The sequence below is a fragment of the Nerophis ophidion genome, linkage group LG24 (genome assembly GCF_033978795.1).
Source record: "Nerophis ophidion isolate RoL-2023_Sa linkage group LG24, RoL_Noph_v1.0, whole genome shotgun sequence".
Classification (NCBI taxonomy): Eukaryota; Metazoa; Chordata; class Actinopteri; order Syngnathiformes; family Syngnathidae; genus Nerophis; species Nerophis ophidion.
Genome location: NC_084634.1, coordinates 24,412,678 through 24,433,395, shown reverse-complemented (window position 1 = coordinate 24,433,395; position 20,718 = coordinate 24,412,678). Strand labels below are relative to the sequence as shown.

Below are 20,718 nucleotides of genomic sequence, written 5' to 3'. Positions count from 1 at the left end.
TCGTGGATGTTCTCTACTAAATCCTTTCTGTGTCTAATAGCATATGAATTGGTCCCACTGCAATAACCTCTTTTTTTTTTTCTTTTTCCTTTTTTTTAGTCCTTCAATCTAAATTTCCTCATCCACGAATCTTTCATCCTCGCTCAATTTAATGAGGAAATTGCCGCTTTCTCGGTCCGAATAGCTCTAGTTGCTGCTGGCTAGGATTGTAAACAATGTGAGGATGTGAGGAGCCCTACAAGCTGTGACGTCACGCGCACATCGTTTGCTACTTCCGGCAAAGGCAACGCTTTTTTATTAGCGACCAAAAGTTGCAAACTTTATTGTCGATGTTCTCTACTAAATCCTTTCAGCAAAAATATGGCAATATTGCGAAATGATCAAGTATGACACATAGAATGGACCTGCTATCCCCGTTTTCAATAGGAAAATCTCATTTCAGTAGGCCTTTAAATAAGGAAATCTCACTTCAGTAGGTCTTTAGGGAGTACAGACAAAGCATTAGGACCCTGCGGACACCCTTCGCGGTGTCGCTGCAGCGGTCCGCCGCTAGCTAGCTAATGACAGAGAGGGAGAGAGCGGCGGAAGCAGCCCAGCGAGCGAGGAAGAGAGAGGGGCTGAGTGAAAGCCAGGAGGGGAAAACGACGGCCGTCAGGGTCGGACTATACGGTAAATACAAACATTCCATTTACAAAATACAGTTATAATAATAATGGTATTGCTCGCGCGCATTGGAACAACATGGTGGGCTGGAGCTGCGCGTGAAGCCTCAGAGTGAACTTGGGAGTTTTTTTTTTTTTTTTTTTTTTTGGATGGTGGGAGGAATGTCAAACCCAATATGGGGGCGGTAATGTGGGGGACATATTCCAACAGAGCGTACACGTCCTCAGCGTACCATTAAGACCGGCGGCGGTGGGGGGAGTCGTCCTTTTAACGCATAGACTGAGACACATCAGCGCGCGCAGAACCGCCGCCTCCACGGCGAGCGAGCATACGAGGACGCGCCTCCTGGGGTTAACGGGTGCATTCGGTCCAAGTCGCAGCTCCGTCCTTGTTTTTGTTTACCTGCCCTAGTGAAGCTTACTAACGCACACGCGTGGGTTTATTGCCGTCGGCCTGCACTCGCCAAGTGTTTGTGGACAAGTCACCCCGCTGAAGGCCGTGTGAGGTCGGTCATAATATGAATTGCCATAAAGCAGGAGGCTGTCATGTTGGTTTAAGGATTCCCTGCATTTCCGGCATGCGCTTAAAAAAATAAAAGTGTCCGCCATGCGGGGAAGTGTACAAAACTTTATTTTGTTAAACTGTGTACTTTCTGTTCGGGTTTAATGATCCAAACACCACTTGTTATCATCATTACAAAACCATCTTTAAACCAGTGGTTTTCAACCTTTTTTCAGTGATGTACCCCTTATGAAAATGTTTTTAATTCAACTGCCCCCTAATCAGAGCAAAGCATTTTTGGTTGAAAAAAAGATAAAGAAGTAAAACACAGTACTATGTCATCAGTTTCTGATTTATTAAAGGCCTACTAAAATGAGATTTTCTAATTTAAACGGGGATAGCAGGTCCATTCTATGTGTCATACTTGATCATTTCGCGATATTGCCATATTTTTGCTGAAAGGATTTAGTAGAGAACATCGACAATAAAGTTCGCAACTTTTGGTCGCTAATAAAAAAGCGTTGCCTTTGCCGGAAGTAGCAGACGATGTGCGCGTGACGTCACGGATTGTAGGGCTCCTCACGTCCTCACATTGTTTATAATCATAGCCTCCAGCAGCAAGAGCTACTCGGACCGAGAAAGCGACAATTTCCCCATTAATTTGAGCGAGGATGAAAGATTTGTGGATGAGGAAAGTTAGAGTGAAGCACAAAAAAAAAAAGAAAAAGAAAAGGCTACGGCCCAAGGCGGCAGTGGGACCGTTTCAGATGTAATTAGACACATTTACTAGGATAATTCTGGAATATCCCTTATCTGATTGTTTTAATAGTGTTTAAGTGAGATTGTAAAGTCATACCTGAAAATCGGATGGCTGCGGTGAACGCCAGTGTCTCTGAGAGAAGCCGAGGAGCCAAGATTACAGCAGCCTTTTTGAGCTGCAGGAGGAGGTCGCATAATCCACTGAAGTCTCCTGTAAGAGCCGACTTAATATCCAAATTTTCCCATCCAAAAACTTGCTGGTTGACGAAGAGATACATGTTCGCTTGACCGCTCTGTGTCTAAGCTTCACAACAAACAAAGAAACACCGGCTGTGTTTCGGTGCTAAAGAAAGCTGCAATCCACTGCTTTCCATCAACAGCATTCTTCTTTATAGTCTCCATTATTAATTGAACAAATTGCAAAAGATTCAGCAACACAGATGTCCAAATTACTGTGTAATTATGCGATGAAAAGAGACGACTTATCAGTGTGTGGTGCTGGGCGAATAAGTCCGCTACAACCCGAGACGTCACGTGCACGCGTCAACATAAGCGTCATCATTCCGCGACGTTTTCAACAAGAAACTCCACGGGAAATTTAAAAATGTAATTTAGTAAACTAAACCAGCCGTATTGGCATGTGTTGCAATGTTAAGATTTCATCATTGATATATAAACTATCAGATTGCGTGGTCGATAGTAGTGGGTTTCCGTAGGCCTTTAAATGCATCTGGATTCATTAATTTAATTCTAAACATTTCTTCACACAAAAAAAGTATCTTTAACATCAACATTTATGGAACATTTCCAAAAAAAAATCTAGCTGTCAACACTGAATATTGCATTGTTGCATTTCTTTTCACAGTTAATGAGCTTACATTCATATTTTGTTGACGTATTTTAGATTTTTTGCTATTTTTAGAATATTTAAAAACAAATCTCACGTACCCCTTGGAATACCTTCAAGTAATAATAATAATAATAATAATAATAATAATTGATTAGATTTATATCCCGCTTTTCTATTACTAGATACTCAGGGCGCTCACAGAGAAGTGGGAACCCATCATTCATTCACAACTGGTGGTGGTAAGCTACATCTATAGCCACAGCTGCCCTGGGGTAGACTGACGGAAGCGTGACTGGCAGTTTGCGCATACGGCCCCTCCGACCACCACCTAAGTACCCCCTAAACCAGTGGTTATCAACCTTTTTATCAATGATGTACCCCCTGTGAACATTTTTTTAATTCAAATACCCCCTAATCAGAGCAAAGCATTTTTGGTTAAAAAAAAAAGAGATAAAGAAGTAAAACACAGCACTATGTCATCAGTTTCTGATTTATTAAATTGTATAACAGTGCAAAATATTGCTCATTTGTAGTGGTCATTTTTTAACTATTTGGAAAAAAAGATATAAAAATAACATAAAAACTTGTTGAAAAATAAACACGTGATTCAATTATAAATAAACATTTGTACACATGGGCTTCACGGTGGCAGAGGGGTTAGTGCGTCTGCCTCACAATAAAAAGGTCTGCGGTCCTGGGTTCAATCCCAGACTCGGGATCTTTCTGTATGGAGTTTGCATGTTCTCCCCGTGAATGCGTGGGTTCCCTCCGGGTACTCCGGCTTCCTCCCACCTCCAAAGACATGCACCTGGGGATAGGTTGATTGGCAACACTAAAGTGGCCCTTCTGTGTGAATGTGAGTGTGAATGTTGTCTGTCTATCTCTGTTGTCCAGGGTACATCCCGCCTTCCGCCCGATTGTAGCTGAGATAGGCGCCAGTGCCCCCCGCCACCCCAAAAGGGAATAAGCGGTAGAAAATGGATGGATGGGCATTCGTACACATAGAAGTAATCATCAACTTAAAGGCCTACTGAAATAAGATTCTCTTATTTAAATGGGGATAGCAGGTCCATTCTATGTGTAATACTTCATCATTTCGCGATATTGCCATATTTTTGCTGAAAGGATTTATTAGAGAATATCGACGATGAAGTTCGTAACTTTTGGTCGCTAATAAAAAAGCATTGCCTTTACCGGAATTAGCAGACGATGTGCGCGTGACGTCACCGGTGTGAGGGCTCCTCACATCCTCACATTGTTTATAATCATAGCCTCCAGCAGCAAGAGCTATTCGGACCGAGAAAGCGACAATTCCCCCATTAATTTGAGCGAGGATAAAAGATTCGTGGATGAGGAAATTTAGAGTGAAGGACTAGAAAAAAAAAGGCGATTGCATTGGGAGTGATTAAGATGTTATTAGACATTACTAGGATAGTTCTGGAAAATCCCTTATCTGCCCATTGTGTTACTAGTATTTTAGCGAGATTAAATTGTACCTGAAAGTCGGAGGGGTGTGGCCACGGGTGTGTTGACGCCAGAGTCCCTGAGGGAAGTCACGGCAGCTGCAGCAGGACGGAAGCTCCGCTGATGTCTCCGGTAAAAGGCGACTTATTACCACAATTTTCTCACCGAAAACTGCTGGTTGACGTGTAGTCGGGATCCATGTTCGCTTGACCGCTCTGATCAATAGTAAAGCTTCATCTTCGGGAATTTTAAACAAGGAAACACCGGCTGTGTTTTTGTGGCTAAAGACTAAAAGCTTCCCACCTCCATCATTCTGCTTTGACTTCTCCATTATTAATTGAACAAATTGCAAAAGATTCAGCAACACAGATGTCCAGAATACTGTGTAATCATGCGATTAAAGCAGACTACCTATAGCTTGGATCGAGCTGGAAAATAATGTCCGCTACAACCGGTGACGTCAAACGCACGCATCATCATACCGCAACGTTTTCAACACGACACTTCGCCGGGAAATTTAAAATTGCAATTTAGTAAACTAAAAAGGCCGTATTGGCATGTGTTGCAATGTTAATATTTCATCATTGATATATAAACTATCAGACTGCCTGGTCGGTAGTAGTGGGTTTCACTAGGCCTTTAAATTGTATAACAGTGCAAAATATTGCTCATTTGTAGTGGTCTTTCTTGAACTTTTTGTAAAAAAAGATGTAAAAATAACTAAAAACTTGTTGAAAAATTAACAAGTGATTCAATTATAAATAAAGATTTCTACACATAGAAGTAATCATCAACTTAAAGTGCCCTCTTTGGGGATTGTAATAGAGATCCATCTGGATTCATGAACTTTATTCTAAACATCCATCCATCCATTTTCTACCGCTTATTCCCTATCGGGGTCATTTCTTCACAAACATTTTTTTTTTTAACATCAATATTTATGGAACAGGTCCACAAAAAAAATCTAGCTGTCAACACTGAATATTGCATTGTTGCATTACTTTTCACAGTTTATGAATGTACAGTCATATTTTGTTGAAGTATTATTCAATAAATATATTTATAAATGATTTTTGAATTGTTGCTATTTTTAGAATATTTTTTAAAAATCTCACGAACCCCTTGGCATTTCTTCAAGTACCCCCTAAACAATATTATACATTTAATGCTGTTTAGAAGTTTAGAAAGTCATTATTATGGGTATGTATGTCTTAACACATTTGGGTCCTTAATGATTTGATTGATTGATACTTTTATTAGTAGATTGCACAGTACAGTACACATTCTGTACAATTGACCACTAAATGGTAACACCCGAATAAGCTTTTCAACTTGTTTAAGTCGGGGTCCACGTTAATCAATTCATGGTATAAATAATAGTAATACAATTAATTTGAATTCAGTCGTCCCTCTTTTATCACTGTTAATTGGTTTCAGACAAGACTTCCCGCAAAGTAAGAATCAACCATTAAAAATAATAAAGATAATGTTTGTGACCAAGCTGTTTTTTTGTTACTACGCTTGCCCTCCAGACATTAAATAACAACCTTTTGTATTCATTTAAACCATTAATGCTGCCTGATGCTCAGCCAATCAGAGCAACATTCTCTGATTGGTTTGGTCTCCTCTAGTGGCCAATAATACTCTGGTGTTGTTGTTTTTAAAAAGTTAAAGCTAAAGTACCAATGATTGTCACACACACTCTTGGTGTGGCGAAATTATTCTCTGCATTAGACCCATCACCCTTGATCACAACCTGGGTGGGGAGGGGAGCAGTAGGCAGCAGCGGTGCCGCGCCCGGGAATCATTTTTGGTGATTTAACCCCCAATTCCAACCCTTGATGCTGAGTGCCAAGCAGGAAAGGAATGAGTCCCATTTTTATAATCTTTGGTATGAGTCGGCCGGGGTGTGAACTCACAACCTACTAATCTCATTTTAGTTTATTTAGCCCTTTTTTGCTTGGAAATTATTAAAGAGCTTTCTGCAACATTTTCGCAGATGCCTACAGGGACCTGACTTATAAATATACTTTACAGAAGGGGTGTCAAACTACTTTTAGTTTGGGGGCCACATGGAGAAAAATCTACTCCCAAGTGGACCGAACTGGTATAATCACGGAACGATAACTTAAAAATAAAGACAACTTCAGATTGTTTTCTTTGTTAAAGAATAGAACAAGCACATTTTGAACATGTACAAAACATAATGTTGTTGTTTTTTACACTTACATGTTGCAGTTAATATTATTCAATCTTTATTTGTCGTTTTTTATATTCTCTGAAAAAATTATGTGATAATGTTCATCAGTCAACTCATTGCTGTTAATTTTCAAGCTATCAAAATAAGAAAATTATATCAAAATCAAATTACCGTATGTTATTTATGTAGTTTGATCGTTTTCCTCGACTGACGTACTAACATCATGTGGTTTATTTTGTACATATCTAGTATCATCTACAAATATACTAATAATTGCTATTGCGATTTCCGATGGACTCATTTACTGAGTGGCCGTGCCAGCAATCTTAGGGTTCCTGGTTCGATCCCCACCTTCTACCAACCTTTTCACATCTGTTGTGTCCTTGAGCAGGACACTTCACTCCTGATGGGTCGTGGTTAGGGCCTTGCATGGCATCTCCTGCCATCAGTGTGTGAATGTGGAAATAGTGTCAAAGCGCTTTGAGTACCTTGAAGGTAGAAAAGAGCCATACAATTATAACCCATAACCCATTTAGAACAGCTGTTTCTTTCATTCAAAAATTTCAGGTTAATTTTTATACTTGGCAAACTCATCCCGCGGGCCGGATAAAACCTTTTCGCTGGCCTGATCCGGCCCTTTAGCCGTACGTTTGACACCGCTGCTTTACACAATATATCCTGCACTGTTACAGCTTTTACGATGTAATGAAGTAACCTTGTGTGTATATAAAACGTGCACGCGCATTTGCTTTGGGGGCTAATGATGATAGCGATGCAGATAGCTTGCGTTAGCTGTCATTGAATGTATATTCGATCATAACAACATGACTGCAAATTGTTAATTGCTTCTCTTGGCTGATTTTGTATGTTTGCACAAGCTCCCTCTGACAGAGTGAGTGACTGACGTAAACACAATTAAAAGAAAAAAATCTTGGCCTGTAAATTTGTTTTATTACGTAACTTAATAATAATCTTGTATTTTTTGCTTAGAACAATTTAACTGTGAGCTAGGTGAAAACAGCCACTTTAATTTAGGATCAAAAAATTGTAGAACATGCGTTGGGCAAAAAATAAAATCCCTAAAAAGTCAGCAAAGCTATATTTGAAGCTCAGTGTGGTGAGGGAAAGCAGTAGTTATTTTTCCAGGATGAACCAATACTATGAACACCTTCAATGATTTGTGAACGTTAATTTCAAACCCCCTTATTTAAGTAGGAAATTAGGCACCCTTGCAGAAAAATGTAGAAGTGACATTTTTCTGAATGCTTTGAATAGGAAGAAGTAGGTGGACACATATACAAATAAATATCCCAATTTAAAGCTTTACACAAATGATTTCCTTAATATATGTTGCAATAAACATGGGATCAAAAATTAATTTTTTATTGGAATTTTTTTTTCAGCGTCGTCATTTTAGGCTAGTTTAAGTCATATAGGTAAAAATCCTCATAAAAAAAAATAAAAAAAATTATCGTCTGGCAATTTTCCCCTTTATTTTTTCGACACATTGGTAAAGGAGTGGCACATAACTTAGTGCTGTTAAGTTTTTTGTTTAATCAGATTGATCACACTTTTGAATTTGTATTAATCATGATTAATCACTGGTTATTACTCGCTTGCATACATTGAACTAACTTAAACCACACCGTATGGACACACGAATGCATTTATCAATCATATAGCAACATTTAAAACAATAATTTACTTGAATGAATGTCATTTATGCGCTCAAAATTTGGTAACACTTTTATCTACAGTGTATTTTTAAGCTGGGTTTGCCCTTCGAGCACACCTGTCACTCACCTGTCACTGACGTATGCAATGACCTGATCACTAACTGTATAACAACTCATGCGGCCTTCCAGGTAACCATCTGCTGTTAAGGTAACGGAGCATGTGCGGTCAAAATAAATATTGTGATTAATCTGCGTGTATACGTGATTAATGCAATATTTTTTGTGATTAATTACATTAGTTAACTCTTTATTTTTAAATGCAATGGAACATCGTCCTGCAGCCTGAAAATAGGATCGATTTAGTACTTTTATTTTAAAGACAATTCTATTTCCTCATTCTTTCCCCAGCTGCTTCTTACTACTTTGACTCATCAATGAAGCTTTTTCCCTGCTCTGGCACCCACTTTTCTTTTCACCAGTTCAGGCTTGCGCTTATTAGGCCTTGGAGAGGAGTCTAATTTAGAAACCCTCTGGCAAGAAGACGGCAACAATTTCTGTTTCATGCTTTTTATTTAGGAGTGTGAAGTGGGTTTTTGACCTAAATATGTCAAATGTAGAGGGGGGAGTTGACTTGCAGATTTGTGCTGTAAAGACCCCTGGGGTTTGTGGGAGGGTGATCGTACAATTTTCTGCGAAGTTTCCACACCCTCGGCTTTCCGCTGGCCCTCTGCCTGGCGTCTTTACAGCGGTTGACGTAAGGCCGCAGTGCGAGGAGTGACATACTCCACAATACATCTTCATGAGCATCACACATGGCTGCAGGCATTTCCACTTAAATCACTACTGTGGTCGGTTTTGGGGTGCAATTTTGAGCAGTAAGATTTTTTTTTTTTGAGTATTCAGATTAAACGTCTGCCATTGCTGAAGCCCATGCTTCTGTGGTACAATGACTGTACAGTACTTGCAATGACATCCAGCAATTGTTTGAGGTAACCACAGCAAAATAAAGAGCAAATTGGGCTATATTTATACTAAGAATATCTGTTTGCAATTGGGTACTGGCCTCAAAACGGTTCTATTGATGTGGTGAAATTACAATTTCCACTCAATTAATCATTTGATACAGTATATGGTTGGTTTAATGTAGGTGTTAGAAGATAGACTCTACGCAATACATAACTTTGTGTGAAATTGTGTATTGTATTTTGAAAATACTGAAGGAACATACAAATGGCAGGTTGCTGCATTGGCATTTTAACTTTGCTTGCAAACATAGAACACTGAGGTCCAAACTTGTGATTTCCATAACTGAGGCGTTCTTCAGAACACCCGTTTAAGCCCTCTCCTTATTGGCAGTTAAAAAATGTTTTTTCAGAATGTGATTTCTGTAACTAAGGTTTTGCTGTAGCTTGTTTGGGCTATGTTTATGCCAAGAATATCTGTTTGCAATGGCGGACTAGCCTCAAAACGGGTCTTTTGACGTGGTGAAATTGCAATTTCCACTCAATTAATTTAATATGTAATTGATTTAATTTAAGTATTAGAAGTGTGGGCTTCACGGTGGCAGACGGGTTGGTGCGTCTGCCTCACAATACGAAGGTCCTGCAGTCCTGGGTTCAATTCCAGGCTCGGGATCTTTCTGTGTGGAGTTTGCATGTTCTCCCCGTGAATGCGTGGGTTCCCTCTGGGTACTCCGGCTTCCTCCCACTTCCAAAGACATGCACCTGGGGATAGGTTTATTGGCAACACTAAACTGGCCCTGGTGTGTGAATGTGAGTGTGAATGTTGTCTGTCTATCTGTGCTGGCCCTGTGATGAGATGGCGACTTGTCCACGGTGTACTCCGCCTTCTGCCCGATTGTAGCTGAGATAGGCGCCAGCGTCCCCCACGACCCCAAAAGGGAATAAGCGGTAGAAAATGGATGGATGGATGTTAGAAGTGTAAAATTGCACAGTACATGACCATGTCTTTTGAAAACACTGAAGGACCACAAACAAATGGCAGTTCCTTGCTGCGAGCAAATCTAAAACACGGGGGTCCAAACGCAATGGGATTTATGTAACTAAGGTGTTGCTGCAGCTTGTTTGGGCTATGTTTATGCCAAGAATATCTGTTTGCAATGGTGGTCTGGCCTCAAAACGGGTCTTTTGACGTGGTGAAATTGCAATTTCCACTCAGGTAATTTGATTTGCGGTTGGTTTAATGTAACTGTTAGAAGCGTAAGATTGCACAGTACATGATCATGTCTTTTGAAAACTGAAGGACCACAAACAAATGGCAGTTCCTTGCTGTGAGCAAATCTAAAACACAGGGGTCCAAACCTGTGATTTACATAACTGACGCGTTTCTCAAAGCAACCCATTAAGTTCTCTCCTTTTTGGCAGTTCCAATTTTATGTAAGTTAATTTGTGTCTTTTTTACAAAAGTTTTTTTTTTTTACACTGAATTTTTGCAAAATTTGTGTTTCATTATTTAGTTAGGTAAAATACAATGCTTTAAAATTCAGTGTGTAACAATTCACCGTCTAAAAATACAGTGTAAAAATATTCACCGTATAAACATGGTTGCTTAAAAACTCAAGACTCACTTCTGGGTTTCCCGTGTCACATGACTGAAAACTTGACACCTCATTGGATGGTTCTGAGACTGGCTCGATTGCTTTTGTCTTAATTTACAGAATTTGGATCTTGACTTGCGAAGCAACGAATACTTCTTCACCAAACTTTATTACACTGAATTTTTACGCATTGAATTTTTAAACACTGTGTTTTAACAAACCTCATTTTTAAACACGTAAAAAAGACACACATTAACCTCCATACAATTTATTTTCGGAATGTGATTTATGTAACCAAGGTGTTGCTGTATCTTGCTTACGACAGATTAGGTCAGTAGTCTTTTGTTCAACTTCTTTAGGGTGTTCCTCAAGGTTCAATTTTAGGTCCTCCTTTTTTTAATCATTTTGGCTATTCCGTGAGTTCAGTTAAAAAAACTTCAGAGAGATTAACATTTTTGCAGAAGATTCTTTAAACCCATCCATCCATCCATCCATCCATCCATCCATTTTCTACCGCTTGTCCCTTTTGGGGTCACAGGGGGTGCTGGAGCCTATCTCAGCTGTATTCGGGCGGAAGGCGGCGTACACCCTGGACAAGTCGTCACCTCATCACAGGGCCAACACAGATAGACAGACAACATTCACACTCACATTCACACACTAGGGTCAATTTAATGTTGCCAATCAACCTATCCCCAAGTGCATGTTTTTGGACAGTTGGGAGGAAGCATCCTTTGGGAGAACATGCAAAAAAAACGGCTAATTGTGAAGGGAGAGGTCCAGCCTCCAGTCCTTAGCTTTCTGGAAATGCAGCCCCCAAAATTATGTAGTTGGATATCCCTGCACCACAGGTGGACACACTTGACACCTATACCAGACATACTTTATTAATCCCCGAGGGGAAATTAAAATTTTCAGCACAATCCCATTCAAGATCAGACAAACATTACAGGGAGACAGAACAGGATCGCTGGCAGGTTTGCCAACTTCCGGCGCCCCTTACAAAAAAGGTGAGATTCAGGTAAACAAGTGGTGGGGAATGGGAGAAAAAAATAAAAGATTAAAATAAAATAAAATAAAATAATAAAATCGGTCTAAGCCTGGGCCCCTGGACAGGGGCCAGATATTCTCATCTGATCCGTACTCAAGCGCGATACACTTCCTTACAGGTACAGAATAGGCAATACATACATGTAATGCCTCCAGTAATTAATAATAGCCACCATCTTCCGTTATAGAAGTAAACAGAACAACTAGACATAACCCATAAAGTCAGATCCCATGGTATGCCCAATCTCGCACAAGATATACACGCAAGATTATACATTAATATGATCCTTCTTCCCTCCAGTTATTATTGACAACTGCCACCTTTTATACCAGAAATAAACTCAAAGACTCAAAATAAGCAACAAACTCATAAAAGTTCTGTATAAAACAGCGATGGCATTAAAAACGCTGTTGTAGAGCAGCGTGAGTTAGGGGTGAAGCTATCCATTATTTTAATAATCAAGTAACACTATCGGTTACTTTTTTCGATTACAGAGAGTTGAAATAGGCAACTATTTATCTGCTCGCCATTACCTTCATTCTTTTTGTTTTCTCATCAACAATGAAAATGCACTTTTAACATGTGTGCAATAATAAAAAAATACTTACATAAAACTTTACGGCTGTCATGTACACTAAATTGCTGCGGCAGTGCGGAAACTATTTAAAGTTACAGGCAAATCATGCAGTCTGAATTAATCATTTTTATCAGTTACATTACATTCATTAAATTATTAATAGAAGCAACAAAGTATAAAGCTGTTTTTTAATCGAATTAATCGATGTATACAATAAATTGTTGCAGCCCACTGTGAGTGCAGACCAAAGTATTGAGTTTGAGTTTGAGTTTATTTCGAACATACAAGCATATAACAATCACAATTTCTAGTTAATCTTTTCAACATGTTCGAAAAAGAGTAGGAAGAAGCAGAGCTCATTTAATCCTACCCCCTTTTTTTTTTTTCCATAACACTTGTTGAAACTTTTGTTCACTTCCTGTTCTCAATTTATTCACAATATACTCCATAAGTAATCACAATAAAAATAAATAAATATTACTCTGTGAAGTAACTTACATTTCATATGTTAGATTATTTTGAAAAAAATTAACGGATGGATAGATGAAATAAATTCAGAATGTTTACCATGGTCCTTCTTTGTACTTTGTAAACACTAAGTTTGAAGAGTTTCTTGGAGTGGATCATATTAATACATTGTTTGATAGCTTTGCTTAATCTATTGCATAATTTAATTCCACATACAGACATTTTGATGGTCTTAAGTGTTTTAAGTGCATACAAATGTTTTAAATTATATTTTTCTCAAAGATCATATTTCTCCTCTTTTTTTTAGATGAATTGTTGTACATTCTTGGGTAGCAGGTTATAGTTTGCTTTGTGTTTGATTTTAGCTGTTTGCAAATTCACTATGTCGTGGAATTTCAGTATTTTTGATTTAAGAAATAAAAGATTTGTATGTTCTCTATATCCAACATTATGTACTATTCTAACTGATCTTTTTTGTAACACTCTTAATGACTGAAGTGTACTTTTGTAGTTATTTCCCCATATTTCTACACAATAATGGTAACACTAGTGAGCAGTAGAGAATACGAAGTGTTTTTTGGTCTAGAACATGTTTTGCTTTATTCATCATTGACGTGTGTCTTGCTACTTTATGTTGTATATTTTTTACATGAGATTTACAGTTCAATTTATCATCAATCATTATACCTAGAAATTTGGTTTCATTTACACTTTCAATTTCTATTTGTGTTTGACTTTCTCTTCTACTGTTACCAAATGGCATTATTTTAGTTTTACTGAGATTCAAAAATAGTCTGTTTTTGTCAAACCATCTTTTAATTTGTTCATTTCTTCTGTTATTATTTGTATTATCTTCTGTGTGTTCTCTCCTGAACAAAACACAGTTTTATCATCCGCATTGTAATTACCATTACCATTACCATTGTAATAAATAGTAAAAAAAATTTGAGGCAGCAGTGTTTATGGATCTAACTAAAGCATTTCACACAATTAATCACACCATTTTAATCAAAAAACTAGAATGATATGGCATCTAAGGGTTAGTCTTAAACTGGATAAGAAGTTATTTAACGAACAGGAAACAATACGTGAAGCTAGGCAAACACAGATCTACAACACTAAATATATCCTGTGGTGTACCTCAGGGATCAATACTCGGACCAAAATTATTCAATCTCAATATAAATGACATTTGTAAAGTTACAAAATATTTAAAGTTACTGTTATTTTCGGATGACACAACTGTGTTATGTTCAGGAGAGAACACACAGAAGATAATACAAGTAATAACAGAAGAAATGAACAAATTCAACTATTTTTTTACTATTTATTACAATGGTAATTTCTTCTGTAGTTTAAATTTAAGCCATCGAAGTTGAAACATTAGCTTTGTATTCATATTGGTTGTCTTCGAGTATTCTATTTTTGTGTGTGAAACTCTAATCCGTTATTGAAAAGTTTTTCAATGATTTTAGAAAATTGTGCAAGTAAAAAAGCAGGTCTATGATTTGTAAATTGCTTTTTGTCTACAGTCTTATAAATTGGTGCAACTTTAGCTGTTTTCATTTTGTTTGGAAATTTCACCCAAAACCAGTGAAGTTGGCACGTTGTGTAAATCGTAAATTAAAACGGAATACAATGATTTGCAAATCCTTTTCAACTTATATTAAATTGAATACACTGCAAAGACAAGATACTTAACGTTCGAACTGGTAAACTCATCAGACCACAGAACCCTTTTCCACTCTGCATCAGTCCATCTTAGATGAGCTCAAGCCCAGCAAAGCCGGCGGCCTTTCTGGGTGTTGTTAATAAATGGCTTTTGCTTTGCACAGTAAAGTTTTAACTTGCACTTGCAGATGTAGGGACCAATTGTAGTTTCTGACAGTGTTTTTATGAAGTGGTCTTGAGCCCATGTGGTGATATCCTTTACACACTGATGTCGTGTATTGTTTCCAGTACTGCCTGAGGGATCGACGGTCACAGGCATTGCCGCTTACGTGCATTGATTTCTCCAAATTCTCTGAACCTTTTGATGATATTACGGACCATAGATGGTGAAATCCCTAAATTCCTTGCAATAGCTTGTTGAGAATGGTTGTTCTTAAACTGTTGGACAATTTGCTCACGCATATTTTCACAAAGTGGTGACCCTCGACCCATCCTTGTTTGTGAATGACTAAGCATTTCATGGAAGCTGCTTTTATTCCCAATCATGGCACCCACCTGTTCCCAATTAGTCTGTTCACGTGTGGGATGTTCCAAGTAAGTGTTTGATGAGCATTTCTCAACTTCCTCAGTCTTTTTTGCCACTTGTGCTAGCTTTTTTGAAACATGTTGCAGGCATCACATTCCAAATGAGCTAATATTTGCAAAAAAAATAACAAAGTTCACCAGTTCGAACGTTAAGTATCTTGTCTTTGCAGTCTATTCAATTAAATATATGTTGAAACGGATTTTCAAATCATTCTATTCTGTTTTTATTTACGATTTACACAACGTGCCAACTTCACTGGTCCTGGGTTTTGTATAATCATAATATACAATATATTGTCAAAATACAAATAACTAATATGCAATATATTGTTTTAATAATTATTTTAGAATTGAATCATGGCCTCTGAATCGCAATCGAAATTTGAGGTGCCTAAAGATTCCACTCTTCTGTACTACTAGTTATGCTCTTGATAAATAGCTCCTGGCGTAGCGCTTATGAAAAATGAAAAGTAGAGTTTTTGTTTGGAAATGTACCTGTCTGAAATGATAGGTTACTAATATACATTAATAATCCATATAGTAAAATATGTAAGTAAACATTAAACACCTTTCAGCAACAGCTGTGAATTTATTTCACGTCTCACGTTTGCACAACCACTTGTTGCAGAATATGTGGAGCATATTAATCTGTGCCCTAAAACTTACTTAAAGCTTTCAGTTCTGGTTGATTTTGGCGGCGGCAGTGGACCAAAGCGGCAGTGTTTTGCCTGAAGGAAGACCACATTTCCCATGAGGACCCGTGCATAGCGTCATAAATCGTCAGAAACTACCGTCACTTACTTACAAACTGACACGATAATACCACAATGATTCAGTATGACTGATCTTTCCACAGTAGGAACCTACATATTTTTCTCAAACTTTATATATGCGGTTTGCAGTCATTGCATTGTATTTCTTTTTACAGTACTTTAGAGTTTGTTGCGTGGCTGGTCGTGTCAGTGTGGAACTGCAAACTATCAAGCTGGTGGCTATTTTTTGCGACCACACAAATTTCCGATAGCTAGATAGATAAGACTTTAATATGAGCATCGGAAGGTACTTGTCCAGCAGGAACATTGGTCTAAAATCTATCCTCATTTATGAGCTCATGCCAGCAAGTGAAAACGGGGTCAATGTTGATCCTTGATTGTTCTTTTATCCGGGTAGCCTCCCTTTTTCTTGTTTTTTTTGTGTCTCCTCAGACAAAACCTTTTTTTTTATTTTATTTTATTTTATTTTATTTTATTTCTTTTTTTTGCAGCTTCGGCCATAATAGCAGTGATTGAAAATAGGCGTTCTTCTTCTTTTAGTTTTCTGGCGGCACGCAGGTGTGAAATGTAAAAACAGGGGAAGGGTCATATGCCGTAAAGCAGTCTCCACATTGGTATTTTTTTTTGTATGGTTCTGGAACCCTCCTCATAGTTTGTTAGTGCCAGTGAAAGCGATAAAGACCCCTTCAGGCCACACATCAGAGGCGTCATTCCACTCTTTGTATGTCCATGTATCATACCAAAAGTTATTAAAATATTTTATGAAGGTTGACAAGATACTCAGTGCTGTTTTAAACTTGTTGAACTTGTTAAACTTGCTCCTCTCTGAGCTGCAATCTCCTCTCTGAGCTGCAACTCCTCTCTGAGCTGCAACTCCTCTCTGAGCTGCAACTCCTCTCTGAGCTGCAACCTCCTCTCTGAGCTGCAACTCCTCTCTGAGCTGCAACCTTATCGTGGTAGAGGAGTTTGCGTGTCCCAATGATCCTAGGAGCTATGTTGTCCGGGGGCATAAAGCCCCCTGGTAGGGTCTCCCAAGGCAAACAGGTTCTAGGTGAGGGATCAGACAAAGAGCAGCTCGAAGACCTTTATGAAGATGAAAAACCATGGACCCAGATTTCCCTCGCCCGGACGCGGGTCACCGGGGCCCCCCTCTGGAGCCAGGCCCGGAGGTGGGGCACGATGGCGAGCGCCTGGTGGCCGGGCCTGTTCCCATGGGGCCCGGCCGGGCACAGCCCGAAGAGGCAACGTGGGTCACCCCTCCAATGGGCTCACCACCCATAGCAGGGGCCATAGAGGTCGGGTGCATTGTGAGCTGGGCGACAGCCGAAGGCAGGGCACTTGGCGGTCCGATCCTCGGCTACAGAAGCTAGCTCTTGGGACGTGGAACGTCACGTCACTGGGGGGGAAGGAGCCTGAGCTAGTGCGCGAAGTCGAGAAATTCCGGCTGGACATAGTTGGACTCACTTCGACGCACAGCAAGGGCTCTGGAACCACTTCTCTCGAGAGGGATTGGACCCTCTTCCACTCTGGCGTTGCCGGCAGTGAGAGGCGACGGGCTGGGGTGGCAATTCTTGTTTCCCCCCGGCTCAAAGCCTGTACGTTGGAGTTCAACCCGGTGGACGAAAGGGTAGCCTCCCTCCGCCTTCGGGTGGGGGGACGGGTCCTGACTGTTGTTTGTGCTTATGCACCAAACAGCAGTTCAGAGTACCCACCCTTTTTGGGAACACTCGAGGGAGTACTGGAAAGTGCTCCCCCGGGTGATTCCCTTGTCCTACTGGGAGACTTCAACGCTCACGTTGGCAACGACAGTGAAACCTGGAGAGGCGTGATTGGGAAGAATGGCCGCCCGGATCTGAACCCGAGTGGTGTTTTGTTATTGGACTTTTGTGCTCGTCACAGTTTGTCGATAACAAACACCATGTTCAAACATAAGGGTGTCCATATGTGCACTTGGCACCAGGATACCCTAGGCCGCAGTTCCATGATCGACTTTGTAGTTGTGTCATCGGATTTGCGGCCTCATGTTTTGGACACTCGGGTGAAGAGAGGGGCGGAGCTTTCTACCGATCACCACCTGGTGGTGAGTTGGCTGCGATGGTGGGGGAGGATGCCGGACAGACCTGGGAGGCCCAAACGCATTGTGAGGGTCTGCTGGGAACGTCTGGCAGAGTCCCCTGTCAGACAAAGTTTCAATTCCCACCTCCGGAAGAACTTTGAACATGTCACGAGGGAGGTGCTGGACATTGAGTCCGAGTGGACCATGTTCCGCACCTCTATTGTCGAGGCGGCAGATCGGAGCTGTGGCCGCAAGGTAGTTGGTGCCTGTCGGGGCGGCAATCCTAAAACCCCTTGGTGGACACCAGCGGTGAGGGATGCCGTCAAGCTGAAGAAGGAGTCCTATCGGGTCCTTTTGGCTCATAGGACTCCGGAGGCAGTGGACAGGTACCGACAGGCCAAGCGGTGTGCAGCTTCAGCGGTCGCGGAGGCAAAAACTCGGACATGGGAAGAGTTCGGGGAAGCCATGGAAAACGACTTCCGGACGGCTTCGAAGCGATTCTGGACCACCGTCCGCCGCCTCGGGAAGGGGAAGCAGTGCACTATCAACACCGTGTATGGTGCGGATGGTGTTCTGCTGACCTCGACTGCGGATGTTGTGGATAGGTGGAAGGAATACTTCGAAGACCTCCTCAATCCCACCAACACGTCTTCCTATGAGGAAGCAGTGCCTGGGGAATCTGTGGTGGACTCTCCTATTTCTGGGGCTGAGGTCGCTGAGGTAGTTAAAAAGCTCCTCGGTGGCAAGGCCCCAGGGGTGGACGAGATCCGCCCGGAGTTCCTTAAGGCTCTGGATGCTGTGGGGCTGTCTTGGTTGACAAGACTTTGCAGCATCGCGTGGACATCGGGGGCGGTACCTCTGGATTGGCAGACCGGGGTGGTGGTTCCTCTCTTTAAGAAGGGGGACCGGAGGGTGTGTTCCAACTATCGTGGGATCACACTCCTCAGCCTTCCCGGTAAGGTTTATTCAGGTGTACTGGAGAGGAGGCTACGTCGGATAGTCGAACCTCGGATTCAGGAGGAACAGTGTGGTTTTCGTCCTGGTCGTGGAACTGTGGACCAGCTCTATACTCTCGGCAGGGTTCTTGAGGGTGCATGGGAGTTTGCCCAACCAGTCTACATGTGCTTTGTGGACTTGGAGAAGGCATTCGACCGTGTCCCTCGGGAAGTCCTGTGGGGAGTGCTCAGAGAGTATGGGGTATCGGACTGTCTTATTGTGGCGGTCCGTTCCCTGTACGATCAGTGCCAGAGCTTGGTTCGCATTGCCGGCAGTAAGTCGAACACATTCCCAGTGAGGGTTGGACTCCGCCAAGGCTGTCCTTTGTCACCGATTCTGTTCATAACTTTTATGGACAGAATTTCTAGGCGCAGTCAAGGCGTTGAGGGGTTCCGGTTTGGTAACCGCAGGATTAGGTCTCTGCTTTTTGCAGATGATGTGGTCCTGATGGCTTCATCTGACCGGGATCTTCAGCTCTCGCTGGATCGGTTCGCAGCCGAGTGTGAAGCGACCGGAATGAGAATCAGCACCTCCAAATCCGAGTCCATGGTTCTCGCCCGGAAAAGGGTGGAGTGCCATCTCCGGGTTGGGGAGGAGACCCTGCCCCAAGTGGAGGAGTTCAAGTACCTAGGAGTCTTGTTCACGAGTGAGGGAAGAGTGGATCGTGAGATCGACAGGCGGATCGGTGCGGCGTCTTCAGTAATGCGGACGTTGTACCGATCCGTTGTGGTGAAGAAGGAGCTGAGCCAGAAGGCAAAGCTCTCAATTTACCGGTCGATCTACGTTCCCATCCTCACCTATGGTCATGAGCTTTGGGTCATGACCGAAAGGATAAGATCACGGGTACAAGCGGCCGAAATGAGTTTCCTCCGCCGTGTGGCGGGGCTCTCCCTTAGAGATAGGGTGAGAAGCTCTGCCATCCGGGAGGAACTCAAAGTAAAGCCGCTGCTCCTCCACATCGAGAGGAGCCAGATGAGGTGGTTCGGGCATCTGGTCAGGATGCCACCCGAACGCCTCCCTAGGGAGGTGTTTAGGGCACGTCCAACCGGTAGGAGGCCACGGGGAAGACCCAGGACACGTTGGGAAGACTATGTCTCCCGGCTGGCCTGGGAACGCCTCGGGATCCCCCGGGAAGAGCTAGACGAAGTGGCTGGGGAGAGGGAAGTCTGGGTTTCCCTGCTTAGGCTGTTGCCCCCGCGACCCGACCTCGGATAAGCGGAAGATGATGGATGGATGAATCTTCCATGATGTTGTCTGGTTAGCAACAAACGTCTGCTGTCGTTGGGTCCCGTTGGCTTTGACCACAACATGGCGACAGTATGGCAAACAGGCTGTTTTGAATTCACATACGTAGATACACACTCTGCAATAGTCCATCCAAATATGTTATTTATTGAATCATAATAAAAATAGCTTGTATTTTACACAATGGTCTGTCAAAGTGTGAACATGGTCAACATCTGCTTTGTGTTTAATTGGTTTGCAGCTGTAAGTCGGCAGCTGTTAGAAAAGTCAAATTGGAATAATGTCAATCAGATGTTTATTTTATTGCTTGGAATATAATTACATTTTTCAGGATGGGCGAAGTGTTTGGAAATAATTGAAGAGCAATGTGATGGATGTGATATTGCGGCATACTCTTTAGTGGAGGTGGGAAAAATGATCAATTCTTCGATGCACCACGATTAGAGCGTGGACATTTCTGAATCAATGTACAAATGTTAATTATTTTTCAACAAAGATAACACAGATGGTTCTAAAATGCCTTCTAAATAATTATTAGTTTAAAGGCCTACTGAAATGAGATGTTCTTATTCAAACGGGGATAGCAGGTCCATTCTATGTTTCCTACTTGATCATTTCGCGATATT

At 41.3% G+C, this 20,718-nt stretch overlaps 1 protein-coding gene across 6 annotated transcripts in view; it reads left to right on the top strand.

The window, feature by feature from the left end:
* The first annotated feature begins 552 nt into the window (after positions 1-552).
* LOC133542392 (DNA (cytosine-5)-methyltransferase 3A-like) overlaps positions 553-20,718 on the top strand; it is a 97,121-nt gene continuing 76,955 nt past the window's right edge. For 5 of the 6 annotated variants that reach the window (XM_061886459.1, XM_061886458.1, XM_061886455.1 and 2 more), the window contains exon 1: positions 553-669. The gene's annotated coding sequence lies outside the window, so the exon portion shown is untranslated. The remainder of the gene's footprint in view (positions 670-20,718) is intronic. The other variant, XM_061886456.1, reaches the window with a different exon arrangement.